This window comes from Oreochromis niloticus, linkage group LG10 (assembly GCF_001858045.2).
Source record: "Oreochromis niloticus isolate F11D_XX linkage group LG10, O_niloticus_UMD_NMBU, whole genome shotgun sequence".
NCBI lineage: Eukaryota > Metazoa > Chordata > Actinopteri > Cichliformes > Cichlidae > Oreochromis > Oreochromis niloticus.
The window spans coordinates 7,701,683-7,716,257 of record NC_031975.2 but is presented as its reverse complement, the minus strand read 5'-3'; the positions used below and the strand labels follow the sequence as shown (position 1 = coordinate 7,716,257).

Below are 14,575 nucleotides of genomic sequence, written 5' to 3'. Positions count from 1 at the left end.
TCCCATAAAAAGCCACCGAACTCAGTGGCAGGTAACTGCTGAAATAGTTGCAGTAATACTAATATATAATATGTACACCATTCAGGCATAACATTATGAGCAGTGACAGGTGAAGTGAATAACACTGATTATCTCTTCATCATGACACCTGTTAGTAGGTGGGATATATTCGGGAGCAAATGAACATTTTGTCCTCAGAGTTGATGTGTTAGAAGCAGGAAAAAAATGGTGAGGATTTCAGAGTCTGAAAAGAACCAAATTGTGAGGGCTAGACAAATGGGTCAAAACTGCAGCTCTTGTGGGGTGTTCCCAGTCTGCAATCAAAAGTGGTCCAAGGTAGTAACTGTGGTGAGCCAGCGACAGGGTTATGGGGCATGGATGACCCACCTCCTTACAGGATTTAAAAGAAAGATGTGTTGCTAGGACCTATGTTGTGTTTACACCCTTTTTGTGAATTGGAGCTGATTGTTTTTCGTACTGCTGTGTTGATGATACAGGATATGTAAGCAGTTTTATCACCAAATTAAGCATCCATCTTTTTTCTGCTTATCCAAATCACAATACTAAACTGAACCTTTTGCAGAAAGGCTACCTGCAAACCAAACTGCACAATATGGACAATTATCCTGTCTCATTCTGGAAGAGAAAAAAAAGGGAAAGCATCAAGTTCATATCGAAATAGGGCTTTCAGTGTAAATCTGTTTCTTTTGTTAGCATAATGAGCTCTGTGTCTGGATCCCATCTAGATTAAACTGAACTAAAGGAAGCTGGAGGAGCATTAATTGGTAGGTGACTGGCAACACAACTGACAATGTTCTATCAATGATGGAACTCTTCTTCTCTCATCTGCCTCTTTCATGTCTCTTTTGTATGCTCCTCTTTGAACCCTCTTGAGAATCTAGCACAGCTCCTCAAGGTCTTAAAAGACAGCAGGTGTTCACCACACCCACGCCAGCACTAACCCTTGTGCTATCACACTTGCAAGAGACATACATCAAAGCTAATGCTCACATCTGCAGCTTTTTTGTTTATTCTGTAGCTCTGCAGCAAGGAGATGAAGAGCTCTTGATTTTAGCATCCTATTTAGCATAAATACACACACACAAGTCCTGCACCATGATCATCCATGTTGCGACATCAAACTTGCCAGCTGCAAAAAAAGAAAAAGAAAAAGTACATAACAATGGGATCTTTTTGCCCCCTGAAAAGGAAACATAGTTCATTGCCATGTAATCTGTTTTTGTCAGCTGGGTGGTTTTTCATGAATTTCTAAAATCCCAGCGTACACAGCTCACATATTCTTTTGAGAGCTTGACTCTGTCCACCAGGAGCAGAGACAGATAACAGCATTCAACCTAGTGTTTATGATGTTAGCTGCTCAAGATGTAGGCTACACACATTTGACCTGTTTTGATATATTCTTTCCTTTCTTTTTTTACTGTAGCGTCACCAGGCTGAAGCAGTTCTTTAAAACTATAAACTCTACTCAGTGTAAACTGTGATACATTTGAGTTGAGGCCAGTATCTCCTAGAATTTTAAACAGTTTTGCTCATATTTTAAAGAAAGATTCAGACTCTAGCAGGAACTAAAATCTTGATAGGACTTCACACAACCATATCCGCATGACGATAAAAAAAAAGTCCACCACCAGCCATCATCACTAATCAATATCCTCTGGAAGCTCTCACAAACATGATCCAACAGCATTTCTCTTCAAAGTGAAGTATACTGACAGCAGCAATATCATGCATGATCAGGGTGAATAATTCAATGTATTTTTTTAAAGGGACAAAAGACAATTGGAGGATGACAACTTGTCAGCAGGAGATAAACTGGGCAAATGAATAAGACATGAAGAAAATAAAAGGGAGCTAAGAGATGTAAGTAACTCACTGCCATCCACTTTTCTGCAGTGTTCTTTAATATATGTTTACGCTTCTTTTGTTGTTGTTTTTGTTTGTGTATGTCGTGAAAAGATTTCCAAATTTATTCCTCTGAATTTTTTAGTGCAGATCAAGGCGTTGTTCTACAGTTTAAAAGCAGAGTCGTCGAAAGAGGTGAAGAGATGTTTAATGGTGACTAACGTTAGCTGCCAAACGCCTTTGGCGACTCAGTGACTCACCATCAAAGTGAACTCTGACCAAGTGTTTCCAACGTGGCAGCCGTGCAGGGCTGAAGGGGAGAAACACGGACAAGACAGGAGGGGAAGGGTACAGAGTGTAACTAAGGGAGCAGCTGGGAGGCAGGTTCTGCTATGATTTGACAGTTTATGGTCAGTGCATTTATCACAAATGTCATCCTTCATCACAGCCGAGATCTACCACGTAGCCTGCATTTACTAAATAAATGGTAAAGGTCTAGATAAAGCCACGAGTGTAATGGAAAATGCTGGCAGTAAAGGTATCTGTTAAGATTTTTGATGCATACACAGTCACAAACTTCAGTCTGAAAGCAGTCTGAATTGCCAGGGATACCAGAAACCCAGAGTATTATATGACAATCGGTGAGGGCTGCGGCAGAAGAATGCTGCATAGGCTCTACTTGTTTGGAATTTTATTGATTTGACTTTTAAACAGATGTGTGTGTGAGGCTGTATTTCTATAGCAATCAAAACCTATCAAACCCGAAACGGCAGATTCTTTTTTTTCTTTTACTATGCAGTACAATAAAGCGGCATTATTTCGATCCAAAGGCTTCAGCCCAATTTAAAACTTGAGTCTATCTAAACAAGAATAGTCAACAAAGCCCATAGTACTGGTTCAGCGTGCTACCATATGTGATCCTCTACTGTTGAGATAGAGCTCAGAGAAAGTATCTCGCCACAGTAATTTTTTTAATCATCAATAGATAGGCTCTGCATTCAGCAGCAGAAAGGATTTTCAATGCATGCCCATTCTGTACTGCATGTCTAGCCATATGTTAGTACTTGACCTTTAGGGCAACATAAATCATGCATTTCCATATTCAGTTTTCCTGTTTGTATTCATGCTTAAGCAGATAAAATCAGATATTCAATGTCACCGCCTTGATGTAGTGAGTTGCAAGCTGATTTAAAGCTCTGCCTCAGCTACTCAGCAGTGCTTTCACAAAGAGAAACATTGCACCGCAACCCAGCAAGCAACAATTCATTATATGTTATTAACAGCTAAATGCCAGGAGTAGAAATGAAACATTAGAAATGAAAAGCACCTACTGTTATAAAATGATCTCTGGCATGAAATGAAGCACATTAGTTCATGAAGTAGTAATTAGGGAGCCATCTCAAGAGCTAGCATTATGAAACAGCTATTATCTTGAGGAAAAAAATTGTTCAAAACCCCTCAATTAGCCGTGATACCACTTGTTTCATCTTTTGTAAGTACAAGGCAATTAGACCTAGGTTTGTCCTGCACTTCCTGTGCTTATTTTAAATTACTCATACGTATGTAAAGAATTTGCTTAACTCCAAGCACTTAATCACATCTTATTTTTGAAATATATAAAGTGCATATTTACACTGTATGGGTATACATTTACTAAGGAAAGCAGTACTAAGCTTGCTATCCCACAGTAAGATGGTTAATCTGAGTGGAAAGCTGTTGTCACAGCAGTGCAGGGTTAAGTGGTCTGTAGCACCATGGAAAATGCAACCCTTCTCTAATCCCTTAAATTTTGGCAGAACTACCAGCTTATGGGAAGCCAGCATTTCTGGAAACACATACTACGTGTTAGACATTGTCACATTGTTAAATGTTTGATTAGCTGGGTCTCGTGTGAAAAGAGCTTTGGTCACCTGCTGTTTGTTGACATATTTAAATAAATGAAATGGACAGATTTCCAACCGTGCGGCAGCCATTAAAAACACCAATTATCTTCCTTAATAGCATAAATAATACTTTTTAATAAATTATGTATTTTTATATTTAATTGTAGTGCTATTTTAAAATTTGGTGTTCAAAGTTGACATTTTTTGACTTTGCAGTAAAATGTCATGCTGGCATTAAAAAAAAAAAAACCCCACCTGAAATCTTGGTGGAATCGTCAGCTGAGTGTTAGTATGTTTATATAATAGAAAGTCTTGTTTAAGGCTTTTTACAGAATCAAATGTCATCACTACAATGTCAGGCAGCCACCCTCACACAGTTTAAGCTACCTGTCTGCTCTGTCCTGTGGGAAGGTGAATAAGCAAGCAGTCCAGCACATCAGAGTGTCAGTGCTGCGAGCTGTGCCTGCCACAAGGTTAAAAGGACAGCAACCTATATGTATGACTGTCCACAGAGAGGTTAGGTAATTCTGATCTTAACTGAGATTGTGAGACTTGTTTTCTTTGCTTTTTTTTTCATCTCCCAGCGATATCTCGTATATTTGCATGCTTCTCCCGAGAAAACAAAATAAAAGTAAAAGTAAATCAGAGATTTCATCTGATTCGGAGCCTGAGAGCATCAGGCATTGTTACCCGCATTTTAATATTCTAGACCCAAAACACAAATACAAATTCCTCAACCCTTTCGGCCGTGCTTTGAGATGTTATAAAAACAAATGATAAAACAAAGAAAAATAATAAAAATGAGCATGCAAATGACTGAAAGAATGATGAATCTAAATTAAATATTTACAAGCAAAGGTCTGTAAGTTAAATGACCCTGAGGTCTTCTATGCTCATTTATTTGTTAATCAACATGGTGCATTGTTTAGCTCTTATTATGAAATAAAACCTTAAATGGTTCATTAACAATTTTCCCCACCCTTCCATATTATTTAAATAAACTCTCCTGTCTTGCTCATATTGGTATGCACTTGCTTTAGAATGTAGCAAATTTTCTGTGGTAAAATCCGTAATCCAGACAACCCAGCTGCTCACTCCACTCCACTGTAGGTTCTTCATTTGATGTTCTCTACCATGCCTTATCTATCAAGCTCAGCATCAATAGCACTGATGGCTGACTCGCTGGGGTCTTAGGTCTGAGAATGAGAGACGTGCCGCACAGTGCCAGAGGGATAATCAACTCACTTAATACTTGTGAGAAGGTTTATCCAGAGAGCAGAAACAATAATTATTATTTTTTGGCAGGTATTGTTGTTGTTACTGCTGCATTGCTCTTCACCACATATAACTGTTCAAACGTACTTTATAATTACAGCAAAAATTAAAAAGTTAAAAGAGCAAATTTCTGATAAATACGTGCTTCAGTGGGTTAAAAACAGCTGATTTGCCACCAAATACAATCTTAATGCAATTGTATTTACAAAACTATGCGCCCCATGTGTTCTTTTCCTTTTCCTTTTGCTTCATGGTAGGATGCAACCACGACCAGCCATCAGGCCAGTAAAGTGCTGCTCTTATCATCTGGGAATTTATGTCAGCACGTGTAGTGCAATAGCTACATTTACAGATAAAAAACCATCTATCTCTCGCTGTCTGATGGCTGAGGACAGGGGGGAGTCTAGGTCATGTTCCTGCTATAGCAGAAAGATAACCGATGAAGCGATGACCCTACGATATTACAAAGAGTGGCACAGGCAGATTTTAATGGAACAGAAAAGGTCACCAAAGCTGTAAACAAAATCAGGTTCCCAATAAGTGGGCAAGGTTGTTGATTAAAACTTAGAAATCTTGCACATAATTCTTGGAGAACTTACAAATGGGGGACAGACTCATCAATCAATTGTAAAAGGCAGAGACAAAGGGTAGTTCGATACGGTGATAGAGCCGATAAACAGATGACATTTGAGGCAATAAGAGGCAAAGATGGGGCACGAATAAATTTAAACTGACAGGAACGATGGCGTTATATCATATAGTCTGAAAAATGGTCTGTCGCACAGCTTACGAAACAGGGCAGATTACTGTCATCAAAGATCTTTCAAAGAGCATACTGCTGAGCTTCACTGAGTTGGCACCATTGCCTTGTGACAGATTTAGATAAGAAACTGATTGCTTTACAGTATTTTTATATCTGTCACTTCTTTGACTGCTGTCATTCTAACAAGACACGAAGAAACAGGTCTTTAGCAAAACACTGTCACTTAGTTAAGTGTGTAACTAAAAGGAATGAAACCTGTTTCTCTGTCTGCATAGCTCCTGTTTCTCACCCAGAGATTTTATGCAGGAAATGAGTTTGATATAGCAAATGGAGAGGTGTGAATAGTAGAAGAAACACTTTTATCTCCCAGAGCTCTCTCCTTGCCAGTAATCAGCTGTTTACACAAGATTTATGTTTCTAATATGGCATGACTTGAAGTAACTGTATAATCTTTAGGCAGCAGATACTATTGTGACAGCGGTGAGTGAATGATGAATAATTTCCTTACAGATACTTTATTGTATTGTATCTTTAAGAATCAAAATCATGGAAAAAGGTATCAATTTATCTCTTTGTTAATTTTCCTCTTTCAATATAAACAACACATTTCTTCAAAATGAAGACAATAGTTAAATGTGACAGTCTGTATATATTATATAATACATACAGAGTGTATCAAACGGAATCATCTGATTTGAATGTGCTTTTATTCCACAGCCATTCACCCGTAACGATCGAAACATGTACTGTTTGAAAAAGCGGATTCGTAAATTTCACACGATAGCTAGCAGGTAGCACAGCAATAGCAGTGGCTAGAGTAACTCCAGACATGCTGGGCAAAGTATGGGACCAGTTTGATATATGCTGTGTGTCCAGAGGGCGACAGATTGAGGACCTGTTACCATTGTAAGTTTTGTATGTAAAACTTTATCTTCAGCCATCTTTTATATGACAAATAAAATAGCTTCTCATGGTTTTGTCCTTTCTATGCTCCTTAATTTATAAAGAGGAGGGTGGAAAGGTGTTAACAGGAACATGTTTATTGTTTATATTAGCAATGCCTCAACGTACTGTACTTGTTCTACATACTAACATTATCGTCATATTAGTTTGCGTGTCTACTTCAAACAGACTCATGCTTTTTGCGAGTAGTGTGCAGCTAATAGTGATTTAGTGTGTGACACCACAGATAACAAAAAAAGCTAAAAACTAAAGTTTTACTATATGTACTTTCTTATATCGTAAGACTGCCAGAGAACTGCTGTAGTATCGGCTTCTGAAGATTATTCATACCATTTCATTAGGTTAGCTTAACAGCTAATAAGCTTAATCAAACAGCTAACTAGCTACTTTGTGCTATTACTAACAACCTTCTTCGAAGTAAAGAAAATCTGATTTAACCTGGAAAGCAGATTTATAGGGAACCAAGCTAAACACTGCTGGTGCCATTTTTCAAGGGCTATTAAGAAGAAAAAACACCACGGATTTCATGATAAAGATGTTAAAGAAAAAAAAACACACTGTGGCTGTAAATATAGTTTATATACAGTATGTGTCTTTAAATAGGGTTTAAGGTGACCTTTTGCCATAATATGTCCATAAAGCTGTATGGATAGAGAGGGACAGAGCCCATGCAAAGGTGTCTGTTGCTTCATTTGAGTGAACTACAAATGGAAGGCGTCAAGTTTGGGTGTGAAAATTATAAATTACTGGGCTGTTAGACATTGTCAACAGAATTTACTGACTTTGCATAATGCTGATGTTGCAGAGAGATGCACAATGCCTTTCCCTTCTGTCTGTGAGTGAATATATGTGTGAAGCTATGAGCCGTAGTGTCATAAAGAAAATACATCTTTATTGAGCAAGACAGGCAGTCTCGGATAACAGAAGTTTCTTAAGCCGTAGTTCATTTCTGGACAGCATCACTATAAGGCTGCATAACTTTTTAAGGAAAAATAAAATAATAAAAATGGTGGGTTTATTGGGAAATTAGCGAATCCAGATGCTGCACCCCACACGCAACGCATGCTATCAAACTTGGCGACCTCTAATTCATCAGAACTGCTAAAGAAACAAAATCTTTCATTTCTAGATAATACTGTATATAACCATGATCCCAGAGATAAGATCTAAAGCCGTTAAAGTCGATGGCTGTCATTGGCAATCTCTGGCTTTATTTCTTGAAAAGGCCCTTTGTTCTTTCTGCTTATCATCTCCTTAAAGACAAAGAATGACGGCAAAAGGCCTGAAATGTATTGTAAGAGACTAAAACTGCTGTGAGGGACAAAAGGACAAAGACAGTAAGAAAGACAGTGACTGATGCTTGGAAGCAATGATGGCAGGAGAAACCCTGGCCATCCAGCAGAATTTTAATTAGTGCAGGCAGCAGCACTGCTCATAGATTAATCTTTTCTGCGGTAGGATTTACTATAGGAATTACTGATGCTGACAATGTGATCGCTCAGGTAAAAATATAACACTGTAAAAAGAAAATTGAGAAAATGGTGATGAACAACACTGCCTCCACAAGGCAAGGTTGCTTTAATGTTTGTTTCACTAAATGGAACCGCATATTAACAGAATGTTATGAATTGTTATTATTTTGCAAAGACAAATATATGCTTTGTTTTGTGTGCCTGTGTGTGAGCGTAATGAAGAACAATTGATTACATTTTCATTGAGGGGAAACTATTGCACTGACCTCTCATTATCAAGCAGTTTTGTTCCAAATCATTTGAATAAAAAAGTCTCACCTAGATAACAAGTGTGAACTTTCTCAGCAGCAAAGGTTAATGCCATTTTAAAGTCATTGTGAGTGGGTAGTGATAATGATGAATTCTACACTGGCTGTGATTTCTAAGACATTCCCCTCAACCCCTTCTCCCCTCTTCCCCGTTCCCCTTCCTGACATTTGTATTATTGAGAAACAGCAACTCCAGGATAGCTGCTGCACTATATCCACTTCGACTTAATCCTCCTGGCATTTCACTAGCCTCCTCTCCTTCCTCACACGTGCCAAACTAAGCAATATAAAATCCACTTTGGAAGGGATTGCCAAGCTGTGGGTTAGTTGAAAATTTTGGCAGGGTGCGACCTTATCGATGATTATGATGCATGGCAATTTTTCTCGTATTTCCCTTTGGCTATGAAAGGAGATGTCAGTTGATTGTTCTTGTTGAGTGTGAACAGGGATTGATGAGAGGTCTGTGTCTACAGAGAGAGCTCCTAATGAATAAATAAATCAAGCATCTCTCTCTCTGCAATTGAGTCGGCTTCTCTGTGCCTGGATCTCAAAGTCACACCACATCAGACTTGCTAAAGAAGACGATCAAGGACACTAATTGAATTGCAGTATATGCGGACATACAGTGCAGTATGACTCTCCTCTGAACAACTAGAGCTATCACCTCGTGGGGGTTTTTTTTCTGTTTTTCTTTAATTTCACAGCCTGAAGTCAATTTCACAGCCCACAATCTCCATATGTTTATCTACAAAAATGTAATTTCTGTTATTAGTGACAGTCCCTCGGCCACATGTTCGACTGTTCACACATGATTCATACACGGCGCACACACACACACATTTTCCAGATACAGACATGGTGAGAATGAACACACAAACACCCACGAGGTTTAAATGCGGGAGCTAAACATCTTGCAGATATTCAGAAAATCTCATTTTTGTTTTCAATGTTTTCATTAAAGCTGATGAAGGACATTGTCTCCAAAAAGACACAGACAACTTTGAGTTAACTAACAACTAATGGTTGTCTGTCTCTCTGTGTTAGCACTATGACAGACTGGCTACCTGTCCAGGGTGTACCCCGCCTATCGCTCCAGCCCTCTTGCGACCCTGAATTGAATAATCAGAAGATAACGAATGGATGGATCTATGTTGTGGAGGTATTTCCCTACATTTTTGACAATCTAGGTAGGTGTTTGTCTATAGGAAGGCCTGCTGTTAGTCCGACAGATGGTGAGGAAGCGCATGATCACTGGAAAAATCAGGATATAGTCTTGTGTGATCCAAATAAAAGCAAGGGCCCCTCTGGGGGCTGCCTAAGAATAGAAGCAAAACATAAGCTTACAAATCATGTGAGTTAAATGCACTGATAGAAACTGAAGAGAACTGGTTTCAAAGCATTCCACAGTTAAATATCTCAGTGTGATAAAACTTGAAACTTTCCAGTAATACTGTATTAACAAAAGCGCACTACATTTGGCTTTTTAAAATATGTATTTCATTGACATCACGTGTCTGTGCAGATTTGCTTCTGTCAAAGCACATCTCGCAAAACCAAGTGGAATGAAAAAAAGTAACAAAATACAAAAAAAACACACTAATAACTAGAAGTACAATGGAAGTATGGTCCTGCTGAGGTTTATGTTCTGTGCTTCACATTCCCAAAAATGCCAGAGTTAGGTTAATTTAAGCTGAAGCTGAAGCTATTCTTCTGCATGCTTTAGCATTTCTTTTGTTAAGATACCAGACTTAACTCCATCCTCTAATCTTACATCTTACAGTATAAGTTGAGTCAGTGGGAGCTGGGAACCTGTAGGAGAGGGATTTAGATTTGTTGCCAACCAGCCTATGCGATTATTGAGAAACTGTATGAAAGCTCAGCAAACCACCATGAAGAATGAGATTTATAATGTAGAGATGTGGACTCAGTACAACAACACAAAATGTGGGAAAGCCCACTGGCCTCGTTCCCTGAGCTTACTTGTGATAAGCTGCAGCTATCTTGTCTCGAGCTGCCAAGTTGGTGTGTAACTCAGCATCATCTGGCCCGAGCAGTGGGCTATGACATTTCACCACTCCTGCCAGGAGGATCCTCCTATCTTTTTTCTTTTTTTTTGGCTGAAACCCCCGTGGTCTCTGAGAGTACCATCAGCGCTCAGTAGTCAGCTGATGGTGATCGGATTAATTGACACGAAGTAGATTCTGCTTGTTCAACCTGCTGCACAGATAAATGCATCAGTGACAGACTTTGAATCCAGGCAGTTAAAGTGTGTCTGATACAAGCTTTCACCAGGACATAGCGGCTTAGACAGACATTAATTGTGTAATAATCATAATCTTTATTTATGGAGCACTTTTCAAAATCCACTTTACTAAGTGCTTTACAAGGGCAGCAAAATAAAACAGACGAGCAATAAAATAGTCCGTTTTTGGAAAAAGAAAAGAAAAAGCTACTTTCAGCTGTTTCCTTATTCACATAGGGTCACCACAGCATATTTGATTTGGCAGATTTTTATGCCAGATGTCCTTCCTGACCCAACCCCAAAGGGATTTGTGTCTCTTCCCAGGATCCAACCAGGGACCTTTCGTTTGTTAGGCAAAAGTGTAAACCACTACAATGATTACAAAAAAAATGTGCATAAAAATGTCAGTATGGGAAAATAAAGGGAGATTTCTTAAATAAATAAATAGCATTCAAGCTAAATTAAAAAAAAAAAAAACTTGAGTAAAACTCAGAGACTCTTTCCCAAGTATTTTTAAAGAAGAGACCAAAGGAGGTCACTGACTCAGCTGATGTGATTTCCTTGGGCAGATCGGGGCCCTGACTGCAATGTCCCCTTTAGTTTTTCAGCTGGGCCCCTAGACCAGGCCAAAGACCTCTGCTCTCTCTGTTCTCAAAGAATATCTGGTGCTAAGAGGTCAGAATATAAGTAGAGAATCAACACCACGCTTCACTAATATAAGCAGTAAAATCTGAAAATCTTTTCTAAAACATACTGAAAGCCTGTGGAAAGGGACTTTTAGACTGTCAGACAACAAGCTTGTCCCATGGAGTCCTGTGCTCTAGCAAGCCGAAAGCCATGTACACTGTACAGTGACAGACCACATGCTATCATCAGCAGCCATTAAGAGATTGTTGCTGCTTCTTGAACCCTTATGGCACTTCTCAGAAATGTTGCTTCTCTTGGCTCTGAGGTTTTCCTTGGCTGCTATTTTTTCTCTAATATTTTTTGGTAAATTAGAAATGGGTTTAGATATGTGTGAGGCAGAGAGGGATCTCATTCTGTTTCTTTCGGGTTCAAGAAAGCAGTTTTAACATAACCAAAGACAGAAACATTTGACAAGCAAATTTAATTGCCTACAACTTACAGACATTTAAAATCAATAGTAGAAACTGTAAATGCTGCATTCGGGGGGATGGAAGATGTTTTATAAAAAGTTTCTTTTTAAAAGTTCAAATTGTAATGCTGGTTCAAACTGTCTTGATGTGGACAGAGGACATCAGAGAGGATCTTATTGATTCACTCTATCAATAAACTAGGATAAACAGGGCAAAAGTAGAGCATGGATTTACCACTGGATGGGCGATCGGAAATAAAAATATAGGACTATGCTGATGGATAAAAGCTATGAAAAAGAAAAAAATGTCTGTTCTTGTATTCTTGTTATATGGCAAGAATGCTACAATAATGGCTCTTTTGTAGTTTTTTGTACTTGTAGACATTTTCCATTTGTTTTCTACCTTCCAACGTTCCCTTGTACAGCTGCAAATATTGTTGTTTACCCAAGACTACATTCTTTCCAAGGGCTAACCTCAAAATATTTGGTGAGGACAAGCAAGCAGAATTTAAATGGTTTTGGAATATTTCGTCCGCACGGCTTAAAAAGTAAAACTGCAGAGCTTTTGACAGATCTTGCTCTTTTAAGATGCAGCTGTATGAAAAGCGGGGTGCTACGCTATTAATACGAGGTGATTTACAGTTCACAAAAGCAATGCATTTGAAATCTGATCTACTGTTGCATCCCCTAATTCAAAAGGGGTTATTTTTTTTACACCCAGTGAAAAGACACGGCCGTTATGTGTCAGACTGCACGCATACCAATTACCACCACAACAGCTTACGCTGGGTTGCATGAAGGAATTATAGCGTGGTGGACGGAGTTTCATTAATAGTTTGTAACCAAGATTCAGTTAAATATAAATAAATGCATCATAAATAAATCATTACAACTGAAAGCCTTCCTGGATTGAGATCACACACTGTAGAGCCATTTTAAGTGCATTTGTGCTGGGAGCTGAAATTGATTCGTCCAGATCTTTAATAGATTATTAATAATCCTCTGTGGGGTGTGTATCATGCTATAAAACTGGAATGACTGTAAAAGAAATCAGCTCTTACCTCTGGCATGATCTTCAGGGGCTCTGAGTAAAGTTTCTTGGTTCTGCACCGCATCAAAGGCAGAGCTGATTGTTTGACGTATATGTGTATTTGTTTCCTAGCAATGGCCAGTGGTATCCTAAGTTTAAACAAGCAGCCTTGTTGTCTGGAGGTTACCTGAGGAGTCTAGGTTGTAGAAATTAATGAGAAGAATTTTTCTGTGGTTGCAGCAGGCAGCCCTCAAGCGTGAGTTAATGCAATTCCAAGAACTGCATATAATCCTCCCTTCCCCACACAGCTTTTTGCCCCTGGGATGCAAATGAATGGGAGCTATAAGTCTGCATTACTGCTAAAATAAATGCAAACATTGTGTAAATTCCACAAGAACAACAGAAAAGAAATATGGTGCTGGAGTGCCACAAGGAGACCATTGCTCTGATCAAAATATTAAAGTGCATGAATAGATCATTAGAGCAACTGGGAAATCAAGTCAGAGGAGTTGTAAAAATGGACTGATAAAGTGTTTCAGGGTTGCTTTCAGCAGTTTCCTGGGTGTAATGTGGTATTCTAAGTGTTTTTGTTTTAGATGCCATGTATCACAATCCACAGTTGCAGTGACAGATTCAATTTTCTGTGAAATCTTCACACAAGACTCAAATACCACAGCTTATTTGAGAGTTACTGACCCAGATGCCATGGCTGTATGATACTGTACGATACTAAACACACTAATCTGCCTCTTCTCTTAATTAATGTTGCTGCACGGTGTACTGCAGATACCCATATTTGGAACAACACTGTAAGATGAAACATAGGTGTGGTTTGAGCCTCGGGGACTGGCTCATTGATTCCCTTTAGCCCTTGAGGCTGGCTTTGAGAGCAGGTTTCAAGGGCTCTCATTACCGACACGTACATGTAAAGCTGTTCAATGCCGCTCGGAGCTGTCTGCACAGAACCCCTAAATTGAGCACCGCAGTGAGGATGATGGATAGTCTTGTCCAAGATACAGATGGCTCCTGCAGGGGGTTTGCTTCCCCTTTGGGACAAGTCAGCTGAGCTGAAGACCACATGTTGACAGGCAGACCCTCTTTGCAGTGCAACATGCAGCACCACAGAGTCATCCATAACAGCTGTGAGACCATGCATGTCCCTCTGATGTTCCGCTACTACCACACGATCAATAAAGCAGCCAAGTGTAACACTAACAACTCCCACATGCATCCATTCTTGACTGTACATGGTGTGTGATGTTTCCCTTCTGAAAACTAATACCCCCGTAAATCATTGCAACGGAGTGTCATACTTATACTATTGTCATATAAGGATAAAGTAGGTTTTTGTTTTTTAAAACAAGATTTTAGATCTAAATATAAATAGCAGCATATCTAAAATGGCCTGTAATTGTTACCAATGACTAATTAACTAGGATTATCATTATTATTTTTATTATTAATAATAGTAGTAGCAGTATTAATATTAAGAATTTCAAAGGCTTTTTTATAAATGTAACAATATGGGTGCACACAGCAAAGTCATTGTCACCAAAATCCCAAAGAAAAAGAGTCACGCAAACAATGTAAACACTCACTATTAATTGATCCCGGTAGACAAACTGTTGCCCGCTGCTTCCTAAGAACTAATTTATTCTTATGAGTGTTCTGCTGCCACGA

At 38.9% G+C, this 14,575-nt stretch overlaps 1 protein-coding gene and 1 long non-coding RNA gene across 4 annotated transcripts in view; one reads left to right on the top strand and one right to left on the bottom strand.

The window, feature by feature from the left end:
* The window catches only part of LOC100703088 (seizure protein 6 homolog), a 92,170-nt gene that overhangs the window by 58,886 nt on the left and 18,709 nt on the right, over positions 1-14,575 (bottom strand).
* The window catches only part of LOC102077993 (uncharacterized), a 31,653-nt gene continuing 17,238 nt past the window's right edge, over positions 161-14,575 (top strand). Inside the window, exons 1-4 of one of the 3 annotated variants that reach the window (XR_002063598.1) lie at positions 161-228; positions 747-785; positions 1,788-1,881; positions 9,572-9,686. This is a non-coding gene — a long non-coding RNA (uncharacterized LOC102077993). Of the gene's footprint in view, positions 503-583; positions 786-1,787; positions 1,882-2,008; positions 3,013-9,571; positions 9,687-14,575 lie in introns of those variants that run through there. The other 2 variants (XR_003221953.1, XR_003221954.1) reach the window with 2 other exon arrangements.